The sequence below is a fragment of the Pararge aegeria genome, chromosome 19, assembly GCF_905163445.1.
Source record: "Pararge aegeria chromosome 19, ilParAegt1.1, whole genome shotgun sequence".
NCBI lineage: Eukaryota > Metazoa > Arthropoda > Insecta > Lepidoptera > Nymphalidae > Pararge > Pararge aegeria.
Window position 1 is genome coordinate 2,978,447 of NC_053198.1, and position 18,457 is coordinate 2,996,903.

The window sequence follows — 18,457 nt, forward strand, 5'->3', positions numbered from 1 at the left end:
AATACTACATATTAAAACCATCTCTGCAGTGCTATTGTTATTTTGTTGGTTGCTGATGGAAAGGGTGACCTGTAGAAAGATTAGCACGTTACAATTGTCTAGATTATGTGTAAACGACAATGTGTATAAAATGTAGACACTGGAAAACAATGAAAGGTTAATATGATTGCGAAAAACTATAAAAAAATATTACACTACAAGTGTTTGCACTCAAGGGCTTGCCTTGACTGCAATCTCACCTGGTGGTAAGTGATGATGCAGCATAAGATAGCGGGCTAAACTGTTAAGGAGTATGGTAGTCATAACCCTCATCGGTTTGTACGTCACATCGCACCGGTACACTAAATCGCTTAGCGGTACGTCTTTGTAGGTTAGTAACTAGCCACGGCCAAAGCCTGCCACCAAACCAGACCAGAGAAAACTCAGAAATTATAAATTTCAAAATGGCCCATGCCTGGAATCGAACCTGGGACCTCCTACTTAAATTCACAGCGCTCACCGTTGCGCCACCACCCCCACCAGGGAAGTCATCAAGGAACTATGAAAATAATCCATATAATTTTTTTAATTATTAACAGACGTGCTAAATATCCCTATCCCTACTAATATTATAAATGTCAATGTAAGTTTGTTTGTCACGCTTTCTACACATAACTTTGTACACATATTCAAAGTCAAAGTCAAAGTCAAAAATATCTTTATTCAAGTAGGCCCACAGGTGGCACTTTTGATGCGTACATAATAATTACAAGGTAGTGAGATGATGGCGATAACCACATTCGTAATATTGAAACTAAAGCTACGAGGGTTCCAAACGCGTCCCGGTCTAAGAAGAAGCCCACAACAAACTTAGGCGGGTGGTTTTTTTTTTGTTGTCTCACAATGTCATTTTAAATTATTAGAAGAGCAACCTGGTTAGAGCAATAATTTACACCCAAGCTTTTTTATCGTTTACGTAGTCGTTTATACTATAATAGGACTTTTCTATAAGCTTACGTTTAATACAAACTTTGAACTTCTATTCTTGGAAGTGTTAAAAATAATATAGAATACTTTATATCCCGACATTAAGCTCGGTTCCTTTGGGAGAGGGGATGAGTGACGATTTTACACCATAATTCCGACAAATTATAACCGATTTAAATAATTATTTTTGTATTATAGGGGTTATAATGTGTTTAATTTTGTCCAAGCTGTGGTTGGAGATAGAGGACAGAACTCCTCAGCGGACAGCAGCAAACCCCTCATTTAAGGCTTAGCGATACTGAATACTTTAATTTTTTCAAATCTACAACTAAATTTAATGCCACATCAAAAAACAAAATCAAACGCAGACGAAGTCGCGGGCAACAGCTAGTATCCTATATATCATCAATAGCCTGCAAAAGTCCACTGCTGGACTAAGGCAACGCCCATTGGGAGGGTTTGTCTATAGTTACCACGGTGGGCATACGGATTAGTGATCGCAGTTGATGGTAAAAATAGCAGAGAGGACGCTGCTGTCCTTATTCCGTTGTATTCCTTTAGTCGAGTGGTGGTGACAACTGTATTCTGATCTGCAATCACAAAACGGCACACTGAAAACTACATACATAACTCTAATTTAAATGTACCAAAAAGTCTCAATCCAGATTGGGAGAAGTTAATCAAACCAAATTCGTATAAAAGGCCAGTTCGAAATAGTTAAAACGAAAATTCTTTTAGTCGACCGGAGTAAGTACATAAAGGTTCATACATATTGTTAAATTAATGAAGAATGAATGATTTTATAATTTCTAGTTTGTAGTTTCTCGTTTTTAGCGGTGAAAGCGCAGTGGGTGACAGCGCCTCTAACTTTTCAAAGTTATGTGCGTTTAAAGTAATTATAATATCACTTGCTTTAACGGTGAAGGAAAACATCGTGAGGAAACCTGCATGACGGAGAATTCTCCATAATATTCTCAAAGGTATGTGGAATCCACCATTCCGCCCTAGGCCAGCGTGGTGGACTACGGCCTTAACTCCTTCTCATTGTCGCAGGAGACCCGTGCCCTGTAGTGGGCCGGTAATGAGTTGATATGAATGAATGAATACACTTTTATTGTACACCAAAGAAAAAAAGTAGTTACAGAGATATAAATACATATCAAAAGACTACAATTTGGTGGCCTTATCGCTACATAGCGATTTCTTCCAGGCAACCAATGGCGTAAAAGGAAAAAACATAGAAAAGAGGTAGGTGGTGCAATAACAAATATATAAATAATATATATATATATATACAATAAGTAATGATATTGTGTACTATCTATGTTGATGTGATCGACCGTAACAATAGGAAGATCTTCCTCCAAGCGAGTGATCGCGCCTCGAGGTCCGAGCATTCATCTTTGGAAGTTGTCAATTTTGTGAACACTTCGTTAGTGCGATGCATAGTCTTTGTGGCGCCATCTAGTGGTTATATGTAGACCGCCACATATTGACTGGCCTTGCCCAAACGGATATCAATGATAAATATAATACAAAGAAATACAAATGGTGCGTTTATTTTTAGAAGACTTTTTATTGCGATGTTTGACGGACCACCTGTTGGAATACTATCGCTTATAAACAGAGCAAACAAGGAACACGTCATGTAACATGCCGCCCTGTCCATCAACCCGAGGCGTAGGTATTTATTCACATATGCCTGTAATTACACCGGCAACCACGCCCTTCGAACACCAAAACCTCTATACTACTACAAAAAAATTATTTTACTCAGTTCCATATTAGAATATGTAGTTTAATTATACAAATAAAGTATTGAGTTAGACAATAAAGTCAATCCAAAGTCACTTTTGATGCGTTAATTACATACAAAATGTGTACATAGTTAGTGATTGCGATAACTACATTCGTAACTTTAAAACTAAAGCTACGAGGGTTCTAAACGCGCCCTTGTCTAAGAAGAGCCCACAACAAACTTAGTAACAAACTTTGTTCGTTTTCACAAATCAATTAATATTAATTATCATTGCCAGCCCATATCCGGCCCACTATGAAGCTAGGGTCTTCTAGTATTTATCACCATCCCCTTACAATTATGTAAACATATACGTGCCGTGTGGTGACGGCAGATCAAATACAGTCGTCACAAGCCGTCTTCTTCCCACGGGTGTCGTACGAGGCGACTAAGGGAATATAACGGAGAACGGCTAGCAGCGTCCTGTGTGCTACTACTACCATCTACTGCGATCACCAAAACGTTTGCCCAGCGTGGTGATTATGGGCAAATGGGCAAATCCTCCAGTTGGGATAGGCCTTTAGTCCAGCAGTGGACTATAATAGGCAGTTGACGATGATGATACGTATGACGCTTCATACATAGAATATCTAATTTAAATAAAACAAATTACAAATTAAAATAAAAAACAAAAAAATACACACAAACACACACGCACACACACGCATACAAACACGCGTACACCAGCGAACAAATCAAATGTGCCTTAAAAATGTATATCATTCTTTTTTATTTGCATTTTTTTTTCCTTTACATAATTTTGCCTGTTAAATTGTCAAACGTTCGTTAATAAGACCATAGATATAGAGAAGGCACTGCCTCCTGTAACATAGTTTAAACTACCGCAGAACACAGGGCTTCACGTATAAAGGTATACGTTTTTTTGGTAAAATCAAAATATTATTATTATTAAAAAAAAATATATCGCAACGCCTGTGATAGGCCTACATGAATAAAGAGTTTTTGAATATTTAATTTCATTAATAGGAAAAATAAATAAACCTCAATCCGTCGCTGCGTGAAATAGCAACCATAAACGTGTCTACTTATGCATTTCCAACATAGGTAGGGATAAATAACTTCACATTATCAAAATCATTCATATGTAAGTTTATAATAGCATAAATATACGAGTATATCATAAATATCTATTATAGTATATATAAATTTATATCGGTTTATGTAAATGTAGTATGTATGTTCATGTAAGTTTATTTTATTTTTTTTAAATATAAATAAATCCTTTATGCACCACCAACTTACCACTTTTTTATCGGCTTCGTACGCTCAGGTTGCCTTTAAAAGATCACTTTTAGTGATAAGGCCACCTTTGCACCCTAGCACTAAGTACTATGACTGTTCCTCGTGTTTTTCCTATTATGTTGCAATAAAGTTTTTCTATTCTATTCTATTCACCAATGGAATATTCGGGCACCAAGAGCGTCTCTCTATTTCGATATTCCTTTTTCTATGCAAAGTAAACTCAGCCTTAGGAAAATAAAAACGTCGCTTGACAAATAAGCAATCAGTAGCATTTGCGAGCGCGCGCTAAGCAAACACTACAGCGTCTGCTTTGCTCAAGTGATTGTCAAAGACTGCTCCAATACTCCGATAGAACATACAAATCGGAATAAACATTTTTATACTACACACTTGCACAATTTTATAGACACGGTGCGGGGTGATCGAGCATCAAGAAGCATGTATGTAGCGAGTTCGCTCGCGTGTGATTTCTGTATTGCTTTGCAAACCTCAGTAAAGTCTCCTGAAAAGCAGCAGTTTTCACTTACGGTAGTCGACTTCCCTGGTGCATTCGTTAGCGCTGTGGCTTAATCCCTGGCTTAAACGAACTGGGAAATTATCATCAAGTCGCCTTTTTACCATCAAACCGCGAGGCACCGTAAGGATCTGCATCCCTACGTGGTCGATATACCGCGGACGCATACGAAGCGCTTCGCAACTTCGTTTCTGATCCCTACCGCTAGGATCTGGAATGCTCTTCCAGCTTCCATTTTCCACAGTTCCTACAATATCCTTCCTTCAAATCAAGAGTGAATAGGCATCTTCTAGGCAAGCGCACTCCAGCTTAGGCTGCATCATCGCTTAACATCAGGTGTGATTGCAGTCAAGTGCTCCTCTATAAACATTAAAAAAAATAATATATTTAACCCATTAATGGCCCACTAGATAGCAAGGGTCTCCTCCCACTTTATACAATTAGAAGGGGTTAAAGCCAATTTCCACCTCGCTGCCTGTGCCTCTTATGAGGCACGCCATGGCATGTTTAAAGGCGGAGCATGTTTATATCGGAGCCTGGGCTTTGTCAGTTAATTATTACGATAGAAAAATGTCTAGGTTTTCAAATTCAAAATTCATTTATTTCAAGTAGGCCTAATATAAGCACTTTTGAAACGTCTGTCTGTTTGTAGTGATTCTACCACCGGTTCGGAAGGCAGATTCTACCGAGAAGAAGCCGGCAAGAAACTCAGCAGTTGCGGTTAAGACAGTTATTTCTAAATGAAAACACAAACACACACTTTTTTTAAATTATAATGGATAGATACTTACATTTTCTTTTTGAATAGCCATATAAGATCTCCATGTTTTAGATTTCGTTTTAGGATCTGCAGTCGATTAAAATATGTTAAATTAATCACGTTTTGAAAGGAATATTGTTTCAATGGTACCAACATAAATTATGTAATACTTTATTTCAGTCGCGTACTACAAATTATGGAAATGAAGAAAATTATCGCGTCCAGCGTTCGATCAATTTGTATACAAATTACAGTCATACAAACAGCTCATTCTGATACAAAACGCTCATTACAAACTGCCGTTTCCACGCTTAAAATGTATTTTGTGAACACAATACCATACTTACTATCGCAAAAAGCAATTATTTTGAAACCACAGAAACTGAAACACGAAATAGTGTGGCACAGATAAACTCTTAGGACTTGGTAGCATCCAAATTTAAAATTAATGAAATACGTTTTGAGTAGATTTAAAATGATTAATTTTTTTTTGTTCCTTACCGCTGCTCTATTTTACTGACACTACCCCAAATTCAAGAGAATAAAGTAAATTTCTAAAAAGACTTTACACAACATAGTATATATGACTATATCTATAAGCGGTGATAGCATAATTGGTAGGAGCTCGACCTCACTTTCGGGACGCCGAGTTCGATTCCCAGCACGCAGTTCTAACTTGCCTTAACGGTGAAGGAAAACATCGTGAGGAAACCTAAGGCTGGGAGTTCTACATAATGTTCTCAAAGGTATATGGAGTCCAACAATCCGCTTTGGGCAGCGTGGTTTACTACGGCCTTAACCCCTCATTGTTGTGGGAGACCCGTGCCCTAAAGTGGGCCGGTAATTGATATGATGATCATAATATATGACTACATTAATAAACTCAAAACTCAAGTTTACTTAACTTTGGAAAGAACCACCCTTTTAGATAGGTTGTTCTAGCGTATAGGGAATCATTATATGTAAGTTCTTGTGACTTTTTAAAGCATAAAGTTATTATTAATTTTAAAATAAGCTTATTCTAGATTAATAAACATTTCTTAAAAATAGTTCAACGGGTACATACCGTGATAATATTACGGGATTTGTCGATATTTCGACCCAGTTGTCGGTTCGTTTCCTGCGGTTTCGCCCGGGTAAATTACGAGAAGCAGCGTAGCCATAGTCTACAGCTTTCCTCGACAAATCAGCTACGTAACTCAAAGGTTTTTTCAATCGTTCTGCTAGTTCTAAACATACAAACATACACAAACTGATTAGCTTCATGATTAGTAAAAATAGCGATGGAACATCTTCCAAAATATTTTAACTAAGTTTCACCATATGTTTCTCCTTAGTTTACCCAAATGAATGCAAATAATCCAAATATGTGTGGTCTAGTAGTAGCAGCAAATGTAGGACGAAAGCTAGGTAAAAAACGCTGACAATCAAGTGTATAAATAATAATCATAGTAAATAAATAAAATAAATAAATAAACTACGACAATACAAATATCCCCATCTAGCCCCAAAGTAAGCGTAGCTTGTGTTATTGCTACTAAGATGACTGATGAATATTTTTATGAATAATATACATAAATAACTTATAAAATACAGATAAACACCCAGACACTGAAAAACATTCATGTTCATCACACAGACATTTTTCAAGTTGTGGGAATCGAACCCACGGCCGATTCAGATCACGGACTCAGAAATCAGTGTCGCTGCCCAGTCGGCCAATCAACTGTAAACAGCCAAATGGATGGATGCCCAATTTTGGAAGTTTAAAAGAGAGTTTGGCATTCGTTATTCTCAGTTCCTATTACCAACAAGGAAATGTTATGTTGAAAGGAATAGTGGCATTGTTAGTTGATTCGTATGCTGAAGGTTAACAAAGAACATTAATATAATTTTTAATTAGTTCTGTGTGTAATGAGTATATGTCTTAAGTGAGGTGTTTGCTGCTGCCAGCTGTGGAGTTTTATTCACTATCTCTTATTTATAAATTAAATCTATACGAAATTTAGGCAAAACTAAACTGACAATACAACCTTTCCAGTGCAAAAATAATTATTTAAATCGGTTCACATTTAGCGGAGCTATCGTGTAAAATCGTCCAAAACTTTCATCCCCTCTCCCGAGAGAATTGTGCTGAATTTCGGAATAAAAAGTATCCTTTGTCCCACCGTGGTCCCATCTCGTAGTATGAACTCAAATTATGCCAAATTACAATTGAATTCATTTTCGTCGTAATGCGCGGACAAGATACATATATAAAAAAATATATTTTTGGTAGAATCTGCCTTACGAACCGGTGGTAGAGTCACTACAAATAGACTGACTTGACGTTTCAAAAGTGCTTATTATTTGTGCCTACTTAATAAATGAATTTTGAATTTTGAATACAGTTTTGTTCAGAATCGATTTTAGAGTGCCCTCGAAATAAAATTTACAAAATATCTTTTCGCATTCATAACGGTTCTTTTACAAATCCCGTGAAAACCGTTTGTTTTCCAGGGGTAAAAGTAGGCCTATGTCCTTCCAACTACCTCTATGCCAAAAAATATTTCGCTGTCGTATTTTATTATCGTCTCTTTCTGGTCCTTATCCCACGTTATATGGGGTCGATACAACATGTCTTCTTTTACCATTCACTTTTATCTGTTGTCGTCTCACGACCTTTTACACGCATATCCTCTTTCACACCATATCGTCCATACATCTCTTCTTAGGTCTTCCTGGACTGTCGCGTGGTGCGATGTCGCGTGGAAACCGTTTAGGGGTATGACTACCTCACTCCCACACATACCGAGACCAAAAAATGGTAATTTTTGTGTCAGTCTCCAATTAATTACTACCATTTCTGTAAGAGATTGTTTTAGATGGTTTGAGAGACGTCAATAAAGAGTTTCAAATAGGGACCATGTTAGGTGCTAATTGGAGCCGCCATTTATATAATTACAGCCAGGGCCAGCTAGTTCAGTGTTAATAATAAGACCAGTGGCTGCGACCTACGTTATCAACGTAACCCCAAAACCAGAGAGCCAAAATAAACTATCATTCCATTACATTTCGTGACTTCGAATAATGCAAATTAAGACAATTTCCAGAGTACAACGTCCGACCCATTTGTAACCAAATTGCTGCTCATTTCATTGTTATAATGATTCCGTTTATAGCTGTGCATTTTCGTGAATGCAATACGGTATTTTACATCATTAATTTACTGCCAATCAAACGTATTTACTTGGTTTATTTAGTGTTACGGGTATAGATGATACACGTAATGAGCTTTTGTGTTGCTACTTGCTTGTTTTTACATGCGACTGCGTGTAGCGGGGACACACTGTTCCATAACACATTTATTTATTTTATTTATTCCCAATCTTACATTTTTGTCATTACAGGAAAAAGTTATCCTAATACGATAATGTAGAATTTTATGTAAATTTTAATAATAAATATAACTATAATGTATATGATAAAATCCTAATCGCTATATATTTGTGAGTTCACTCGGAATGCAACAGAATAAAACCGTCTTCTCGGCTATCACATTGAGGGTACGGAGTGAGGGCGAAAGTGGCGCCTCCATTTAAATTATATCCTCTGACAAGGGATACACATAAAAATTACAAAATTCATAGTTTGACCACTGATGCCTAAACTAAGTATTAATATATTTGTATACTCATATTATAATCATCAGCGATCTCCCCTTCACTTGAAAAAAAATATTGTACTTTAACAGAACATGAAATAACTAATTTAAAATTAATAAACTAAATTGAGTTTTAAATTAAAGAACATGCATTACGTGTGGTGTAAAAATCATACTCGTATTCATGTGTGTGTGTGTGTGTGTGTTTTTGTGCGCGCGCGCGTATGTGTATCTGTGTGTGTTTGAGGTTTTATAAGGTTTACTTTAGAATAAGTTTAAGTAGTTATTCTAAAGTAAGAAAATAAGTTTAGAATTACACTTATTTATTTTGATATTATTTTAACGCGTGCACCAATGCTTGGAGATTTCATACAATTTTTGGATGATAATTAAATTTATTTTTCCTTTCACCGGGGAGAAAAATGTTTCTGGCCCATGCTAGCCGTGCAGGTGTAATAGATATTCGTGTAAACACTAAAAAGACGTTATGTAGATCCAACTATAGCCGTACACCTACCTAGTACCTAGTAATAAGATCGGCATACTTAACGAATATAGCTCTTTCGATCTTAGAAGTTGTTTATTTAGGCTTTGAGTATTTAGGATAGTGTCCCGCCCCGTTTACATTAGCCATTGCCCACTGGCCTTAATCACGTCCACGACATCAACTTATTTTGTTTATTAAACCTTTGAAGTACATTGGCTGCTATCGCTTAAGCCACAGTAATATATTGATATACAATAGCTTGTATACCTTGGGACAAGGGACAATGCCGATTGGGTATTTATTAAAATACTTATGGTAATAATAAACATTTATTCCATTACTTGGTCCTAAAATTAGTATTATTTGAATTATAACTAAAAACGGATGTAAATATTCGACTTACTTGAAACTAAGTGAGATCTGCGTATCGTCGGTGAAAGATATGTATATGTTTTTCAGTGTCTGGGTGTTTATATGTATATTCTAAGTACTTATATTCTAAGTATATATGTATGTTATTCATAAAATTATTCATCAGTCATCTTAGTACCCATAACACAAGCTACGCTTACTTTGGGGCTAGATGGCGGTGTGTGTATTGTCGTAATATATTTATTTATTTTTTTGTTTATTTATTTATTTATTTAGATACAGATGTAATTTCAGGGGTGTTCATCCCCTAAAATTACTTCTGTATTATGTTTTCAGTGATAGCACATTGGGTAGGAGCTCGACTTAACTTTCGGGGTGCCGTGTTCGTCCGTGAGGAAACCTGCATGCCTGAGAGTTGTACATAATGTTCCCAAAGATGTGTGGAGTCCACCAATCCACACTGGGACAGCCTGGTGGTCGACCGCCTTAACCCTTCTCATTGTAGGAGGAGACCCGTGCTCTGTAGTGGGCCAGCAATGGGTTGATATTTTGATTATGTTTTCAGAAGATGATTTATAAGGTAATTTGAACTAAACTACCAATGCTAGTAAACAATGTGTCAAAACACATTTATTAAAGCGAGGTTACTATATAATTCATGAATTTCTTAGTGACAAGGTTGTTGGAAGCATACCAATCCGGTTTCAACTCTCGCCAGAGATAATAATGTTTGTGTTAATATTTTTAAATGTTTATATTGGAAATAAGCAGCTGTTGATTTTCTTGCCGGCTTGTTTTTGGTAAAAAATGTCTTACAAACCAGTGGTACAGTATCAACAAACAGTCAGACTTGAGGTTGTGAAAGTGTTTACATTAGATCAAGCTGATATAAATTAATTTTCAATATTGAACGCATTTTGTTATCGCGTAGATATCAGCACAGAAACTCACCGGTAACTTATGGCTGTCAAGGAATTGATAAAGAAGTAAGTACAACACAAAAATAAAAAGTTTTGTATGAATGAATAATGTGGCTATATATCTGTTATAAAACCCGCTGTATATTTTATTATAACACCTGCCGTAACGTGATGTTATATTTTCCACGCGGTACATCTCTTATAGACCTGCCCTTCCCCACGTTCCGTAATATTAATTTGTCATTACATTTTTGCACGCGAAAAAAACATGAAGACGAAAGTTCGATATTCTTTTTTGATATAGAAAACCATTATTTTAGGCTGAAATCTTTATATATTTAACAAGCTTTTGTTACTTGTGTATAAAATAACTTTCTAATAGTAAAAAAAAAAAAACTGTGTAGTACTATCAAAGTTTAGCGGCTACAAATACAATCAAATGTGGTCTCATTATAATACTAACTATTTTTGCTTTTAACTTAATTTAATTATTTTTAACCGGACTTACTTCAATGTTGTGTATACCTGTAAGTGATAACTGTACTCTGACAATAAACTATAATGTAAAATGATTAATGATAATACAGTGTATCGTTGGTATATCTAATGAAATAAATAAATAAAACGCATGGAGACCGCGATCGGTAAGATGATCTTGAAAAGGTGGCTGGAAGTGGCTGGATGAGAAAGGCGGATGACCGTGTGTGGTGGCGCCCTCTTGGAAAGGCATATGTTCAGCAGTGGACGCTTGTGGGCTGTTGATGATGATGATGATGAAATAACGCATATCATGTAAACCTCAATGGCTTAGATCGGATAGATTTAAATGGCTGCCGGCCCAAAAGAAGGCGCCTCTTCTAACGTTTTAAATCAGTAGAAGCAGAAATTAAGAGCAATTCCAATCGAGAGCCATCAATTAAAAGCATTCAACACATTGATATCGATTTTGTTAATTTTCCCAGTCACAAGCACAAGCCTTTACGCCGTTATTTCAGGAAGCTAATCTAAAATCTGATGAATTGAAAATACGAAATGTACAAAATCGCCCGGCTCGTGTGTGTTTTGGCGCGAATGTAAATACAGTCCCCCATAATTATTTTTCGAATGTACAATTAACGTTTGGGTCGCGTTGGACCGTTGCGATAATTTGATTTAAAACCATCAGGGTCATCGGCTTGCTTTAGTTGCCTATATAACGTGTCTCTCCGGATTAACCTGCGAGTACAAAGTCAGAGGCAAAAATATTATTTTTTAAGTAGGCCCATTTTATGGCAGATGGCACTTTTTATTTGTACATTACATGAGAAGTGTTTATAAGTGTTTATTATTGTATATGACGTGTGCTGACGGCAGATAAGAATACAGTTGTCGCCAAGCTGTAATGATGGAGAATATAATGAAGAACGGGCAACTGCGTCCTCTGTGGTACTACTACCATCTGCTGCGATCACCAGCTTTGTGATTATGGGTAAATCCTACCATTGAGAGATAACTTAAGTCTTAAGGTAGACTTTACTTGCCTACTATCTACTATTGGTAACTGTAAGAGCCTAGTAGTTACCTACCTTCGGATTAAATGGATTCAGTTAAACCCTTAATAATAATAATAATAAATATACTACGACAATACACACATCGCCATCTAGCCCCAAAGTAAGCCTAGCTTGTGTTATGGGTGCTAAGTTAGCTGATGAATATAATACACATAAATACTTATAATATACAGATAAACACCCAGACACTGAAAAACATTTATGTTCATCACACAAACATTTTCCAGTTGGGGAATCGAACCCACCACCTTGGACTCAGAAAGCAGGGTCGCTGCCCACTGCGCCACTCGGCCGTCAAATAAAAGCGTCAAATAAACCCTTGGCATGCATCTCGACCTAACTTTTTCTTTACCTGCGTGTACTGTTGTTGGACCGAAGACAAAGTCTTCCGCGCGAACATAATATAACAGCGCGTCTTGACAGCGATGAAACGTGTTTGCTTACTATGGGACTCATAAGAAGGCTAAGAGTCACAAATCGGGCGATGGAGAGAGCTTTGTTGGCAGTATCTCTATGTGATCAAATCAGAAATGAGGCGATCTGTAGAAGAACTGAAGTAATCGACATAGCTCGGCAAGTCGCATAGCTGAAGTTAAAATGCGCGGCGCACATAGGCGCCGATGGACGTGGGGTTCATAGGTGCTGGAATGGCGACGCCGCGCAAGTAAACGCAACGATGATCGGCCCCTAACGAGGTGGACAGACGGCATCAAATGACCATGGAGTTTATGTCCAGCGGTGAACTGCAATCGGTTGAAGTGGTGACTACAGGTATGGTATACTACCTAGGTATGCGTTAATAGCCTTCTCTTTCGGACCCAGTTTAGCGAGCTTCAGCACGCACTTCTAAATTTTAGGAGCTATTATTCAGCTCTTAATCTAATATTCAGTTTTAAGCTTTTAATATGGATAAAAGGCGATGGAAATCTGCATTTGAACAGCTTCATGGCCTGAGGGGTACACCCATGTCATTCGGAAAGATGATTATATCCTATCTAAAAACGCAAGTGTGAGCCTTATCTCAATTCATTTTTCAATGAAGCCGACAATCGCCCATATTCTTCATATGGAACTTGGCTCTCAATAGATATAGTAACAAAAAACAAAAATATAGTATTAGATAACATAATAATATGGCAATTGGCAGCACTCTCAGCATTATCTTTAATAGTATGAATATGCTTTAATAGTATGTATATACTTACTCATTTATTGTATGTTAAAGTATTTAATTATGTAAGTGTTGTTATTATATATATTAGTTTATTTTTATATTTATTTATTTATTATATTATTTACTTTTTATCTATTTGTGTACACTAGTTTATGTATTAGCATGTAGTTATTCACATGTATGTATTTTAATATTTGTACCACCAGCAGTCTATTCTCCTCTTCTTTTTTTTTCCTAATTCTAAGGTTGCCTGGCAGAGATCGCTATTAAGCGATAAGGCCGCCTTTTGTATTACTACTTCTTTCGATGTTTCTGTTTTTGTTATATTTTAAATATGTTAATGTTGTGGTATACAAATAAAGAGTTTAATAATAATATGCTGTACATTAGTAACAATGCTCAGCGCTGATTTTCAGTTTGCGCCAGCATACAACTGAACTGACAGCCGCGACGCCCGCTGCGCTTTCCAATGCTACTTGCAGTAGTTGTATAACTTCCTCTAGGAATGGAAACGACAGTACATAAGAGTTATAAAAATAAAATAAACCTTTATTTTATTAATATTTTTATAATTATTGTGTATTACAGCGGTACTTTTCCTTTCCGGCTGGAAAAAAGGCAATGTTGCTTGGCAGCAGAAATAAACATGGCGGTACTTCCCAACTGTGTTTTGCTACATAAAGCCTTACGTCTACAAAAGACCTATAAGAATATGTAAATTTTTGTCTTTAATATTTTACCTCTGTACAAATTTTTATTGGCAAGTGACTTCAGTTTCTAATTTTATATCTCTGACGAATTTTTATTAGCAAGTGGCTTCAGTTTCTAATTTTTGACCTCTGTATAAATTTTTATTAGCACGTGGCTTCAGAGTCTAATTTTATACCTCTGACAAATTTTTATTGGCAGGTGGCTTCAGTTTCTAATTTTTTACTTCTGCATAAATGTTTATTGATAAGTGGCTTCAGTGTCTAATTTTATACCTCTGACGAATTTTTATTGGCAGGTGACGAGGTTTCTAATTTTTACCTCTGTTGAATTTTTATTAACAAGTGGCTTCAGTTACAAATTTTTTACTACTGTATACATTTTTATTGGCACGTGGTTTTAGTTTCTGAATTTTCACCTCTGTTTAATTTTGTTTGGCAAGTGGCTGCAGTGTCTAATTTTTTACTTCTGTTGATTTTTTTTTGGCAAGTGGCTTCAGCTTCACATACTTTTGTAAGAGCCTTAAAGGTAATCTGCCTGTACCATTTATCGCAGTCACCCTTTTAGCTGCGAATTCATTAGCACGACCGCAGGACAATCAGCGCCGCCGCCGTAACCATCCTTTGTTTCACCACCTTCATTTATTCCTCCGATTAATGGCTTTTTAACTGCGAACTAATGAGCGTTTCGCTTAATAGATATGAATTTTATTGCTGTCTCGTGTTCTCCACGGCGCTGATTCTCCAGTCTGGTCTTAACAAAATCCGATCCGATCCGATTGAAGGCCGATTGGTACAGTGACAGCGACATTACTATCTGAGTCCAAGGCCGTGGGTTAGCTTGCCACAACTGGAAAATGTTATTCAGTGTCTGTGTGTTTATAAAAAACGTGTAACGGAATTACAAAATACTGTTGAAGTGTGCATAAGTATATTTCATAAGGAATCACCCTGTTAAAATATTAAAACAAAAGAAGCATATTTATTTTTCCATACAAACTAATTCAAAACATTCTAAGCGTTTACTTTTGACAACCCTATTGAAGTTTAAAGACCGACGCGTGCATAGGTTCGCGTAGCGTACGCGACGCGAACCTAATAAAGTGACAGGAGCCACTAGATTTTACTTTTGTGATATTAGGTCTGTATGTGATATTAGGTCTGTATCTGATTTATTTCAGTGAGAACTATGTTAAAGGTTTACTCAACAACTATTAGCGTTTCGGATTCGCAGATAAGTCGCAGAGACAATGTTCGTCATAAGGTTCTGAAGTATCATTTCGGTTTTCATTTACAAATTGTATATATTAATAAAAATATCAATAACTTATCTAAGTACACAAGCTACGCTTACTTTTGGGCTAGATGGAGATGTGTGTATTATCGTAGTATATTTATTAATATTTATAACTCCGAACTTAAGCGCGTTTCGTTTAGACATGAATTTTATTGGAGTCTCGTTTTTCAACGGCGCTGATTCTCTATTCTAATCTGAACACAATCTCTGGCTGATTTTAGACATGAATTATGCTAAGCTGCGTAGCTAATGTGTATCATACCTATGACATACGCATATTACCAACATACCAGTTCTCGCTTGCTGCTGCATGCGTGCGGTTGACAAGTGATACGTTTAGCGCAACTTGTTTACGTTTTCGTACGCAATCTGTGCGACACTGACATGTAACAAACAAGTACTTTTTTATACTAGTACCAGCTTTTGTAATCTCATTTGTGTAAAGCCGAAATATCCACTAGTATTCCGCAATTTACTTATTTGTTTTTGCTGTTGTTTGTAATTATGCTGTATATTTTAATGGCTGCTTTAGCCTATAAGTAAATGTTCTCTTAGGGTTTACTATATGTTAACTTAAATTTAAAGCTAGGTAGGCCAAACGCGTGCTGGTCTAAGAAAAGCCCATAACAAAATTTTTGTTATCACAATCTCATAGACAAAATAATGTTCATTAGCTATAAATTTAGAACAATTCATATCCCAGCTTTTTTTCTCATTCATGTAAACGCTTAATTAATTTCATCAACCTATTACCTTCTGACTTCAGTGTCCTGATTTCTGTCAGAAAGAGAAGGATTCAAAACGTACTTCGTCCAGGTCATGTGTGGATTGATAGGCTTTCACATTCCTTCTAGAACGTTATGGAGAACTATTATTACATCACATCGAACCATTGCCGGCCCACTACAGGGCACGGGTCTCGTCCCACAATGAGAACGTTAAGGCTGTAGTCCATAATGCTGGCCCAGTATAGATTGGTGGACTCCACATTATGCAGAACTCTTAGACGTGCAGGTTCCTCACGATGTTTTCCTTCACCGTAGAAGTGAGTGCTTTTTACGTATACGTGGTGTAATATAAAGTGTGTTTTCATTCGATTCCGTCCTCCATCTTGACCATTTATTCCTTAAGCTTGAATCACCATGTCCATTACGGGCCCATAGAAAGAAATCGCAGCCCTTCATGCGTAGCGGCCCGTCCCCGGAGGCACCAACCTTTGGAGCCTGCTTTGTGAATTAAAACTTTTAATTTCCACAGTGTTTTCATTTACCTCTGCTGTGGTTTTTTCTCTGAAATTTCATAATACTAATTTGTTTGCATCGTCTTGAATGGGAGTGCTCTTGCTTCTATTTTAATAAAGTTTCCATTGATTTTTACTTGTATTTTACAACGTGTGCAACATTAGTATGTATTTTAAAAACAGCTTAGGCAGCAATATTTAATATGAACGTTTTAATATCCGTTTTTCAAGTAATAAAAATATCACTTGCTTGCAACGGTGAAAGGTTTTCTTTTACCGTTGAAGCAAGTGATATTTTGTGTCGAAGTCGGGAGAAAATTTACCATCGACTTCACTTTCGGGGGCTAAGTTCAATCAGCACGCGACTAAAACTTTTCAAAGTTGTGGTTTTTTAGGCAAACAAATACCATTTCCTTCAACGGTACAGGAAAATGTCGTTAGGAAACCTGAGAATTCCTTATAATGTTCTCAGTGGCGTGTGGAGTCCACCAATCTGCACTAGCCCGGCTTGGTGGAATACGGCCTAAACCCTTCTCATTGGGGAGACCCATGCTCTGTAGTGGGACGGTATTGGGTTGATATTATGATTATCTGTTTATTTGCATGCTATGTTCGCATCGAGAAGGCACAATTGTATACACATGCCGAATAGTGCTATAGTTTATGTTAGAGTAAGCAGTTGATTGTCAGTTTTGCGAACTAAATAAAAAAAAAAAATCAAAGCAGTGTTGATTGAACTAAAACTTAATTTGAATCGGTCTTTGTTTGATATATGAGCAAGTCCAGATGCTTTACTAAAATAAACCTTAAGTTTAATTTGTAATTTCGCAGCTGGCTTAAAGCTCAAATGCAGACTCTTTGGATAAATTAGCGGTGTTTATCTATAAGCGCCGTAACAAAGGTTTATCATGGTATTTTATTAAAAAGAAACTTCGCTTATTTCCACACTCCATCTTGTATAATAGAGTTCCCGAACTTCTTGACGGTTTTCTCAAAACTGCAACTATTAATTACATTTTCTTTGAAAGCAACACTCAAGTAAGACTGCAATGCAAAAACTTCCCAACTGGATGTTGGTAACAGGATTAACGACTTTATAAAATCCATTGCGGTGTTACTTCAGAATCCCGACAAAGTTTTCGAGAGCATCTAGAAAATATTTAATTTGCATTTTATAATAAACAGCAATGACATTTTTGGGTAAAATCTCACATTGCTAAATCTTTAGTATCCCTCGGTTAATGGATATTTGGTTACTGGCAACAAAGGTTTTTTTTAACTACTGTTACAGCATAACGCTAAGGCGATTCTCTGTTTGGGAGAAACAACACCACAGATATGTTAACGTTACATAGTATTATCTTACCGCCAACATGGAATTATATTTGTTTGTTTTTAGTGTATTTAATACAATTTAGTTTCCTAATTTTAAGATCTTCTTTTTTTTAGATTATGAAAATTAAGCTTAATTTGCTATACTCCGCAAAAAGTAGGAATCTATATGGTGTAATTTATAATTTCATTATTCATTGTAAAGTCAACATCTCCTGAGGATGCTCCGGTTTCGGAGCAAAACGTGCGTAGGAGGTACATTGCCGAAGGTGGGGATTGAAGTAATTATAAATTATACCTTCTCCTGCTTTTTGCGGAGTTTAGCAAATTAAGCTTAGCTCATAATATATCATGGAATTGCAAAGTAATGGCTGCTTCTATCCAAGATTCGCAGGAAGCCGTTGGACTCAAGTAGCCCAAGACCGTAATAG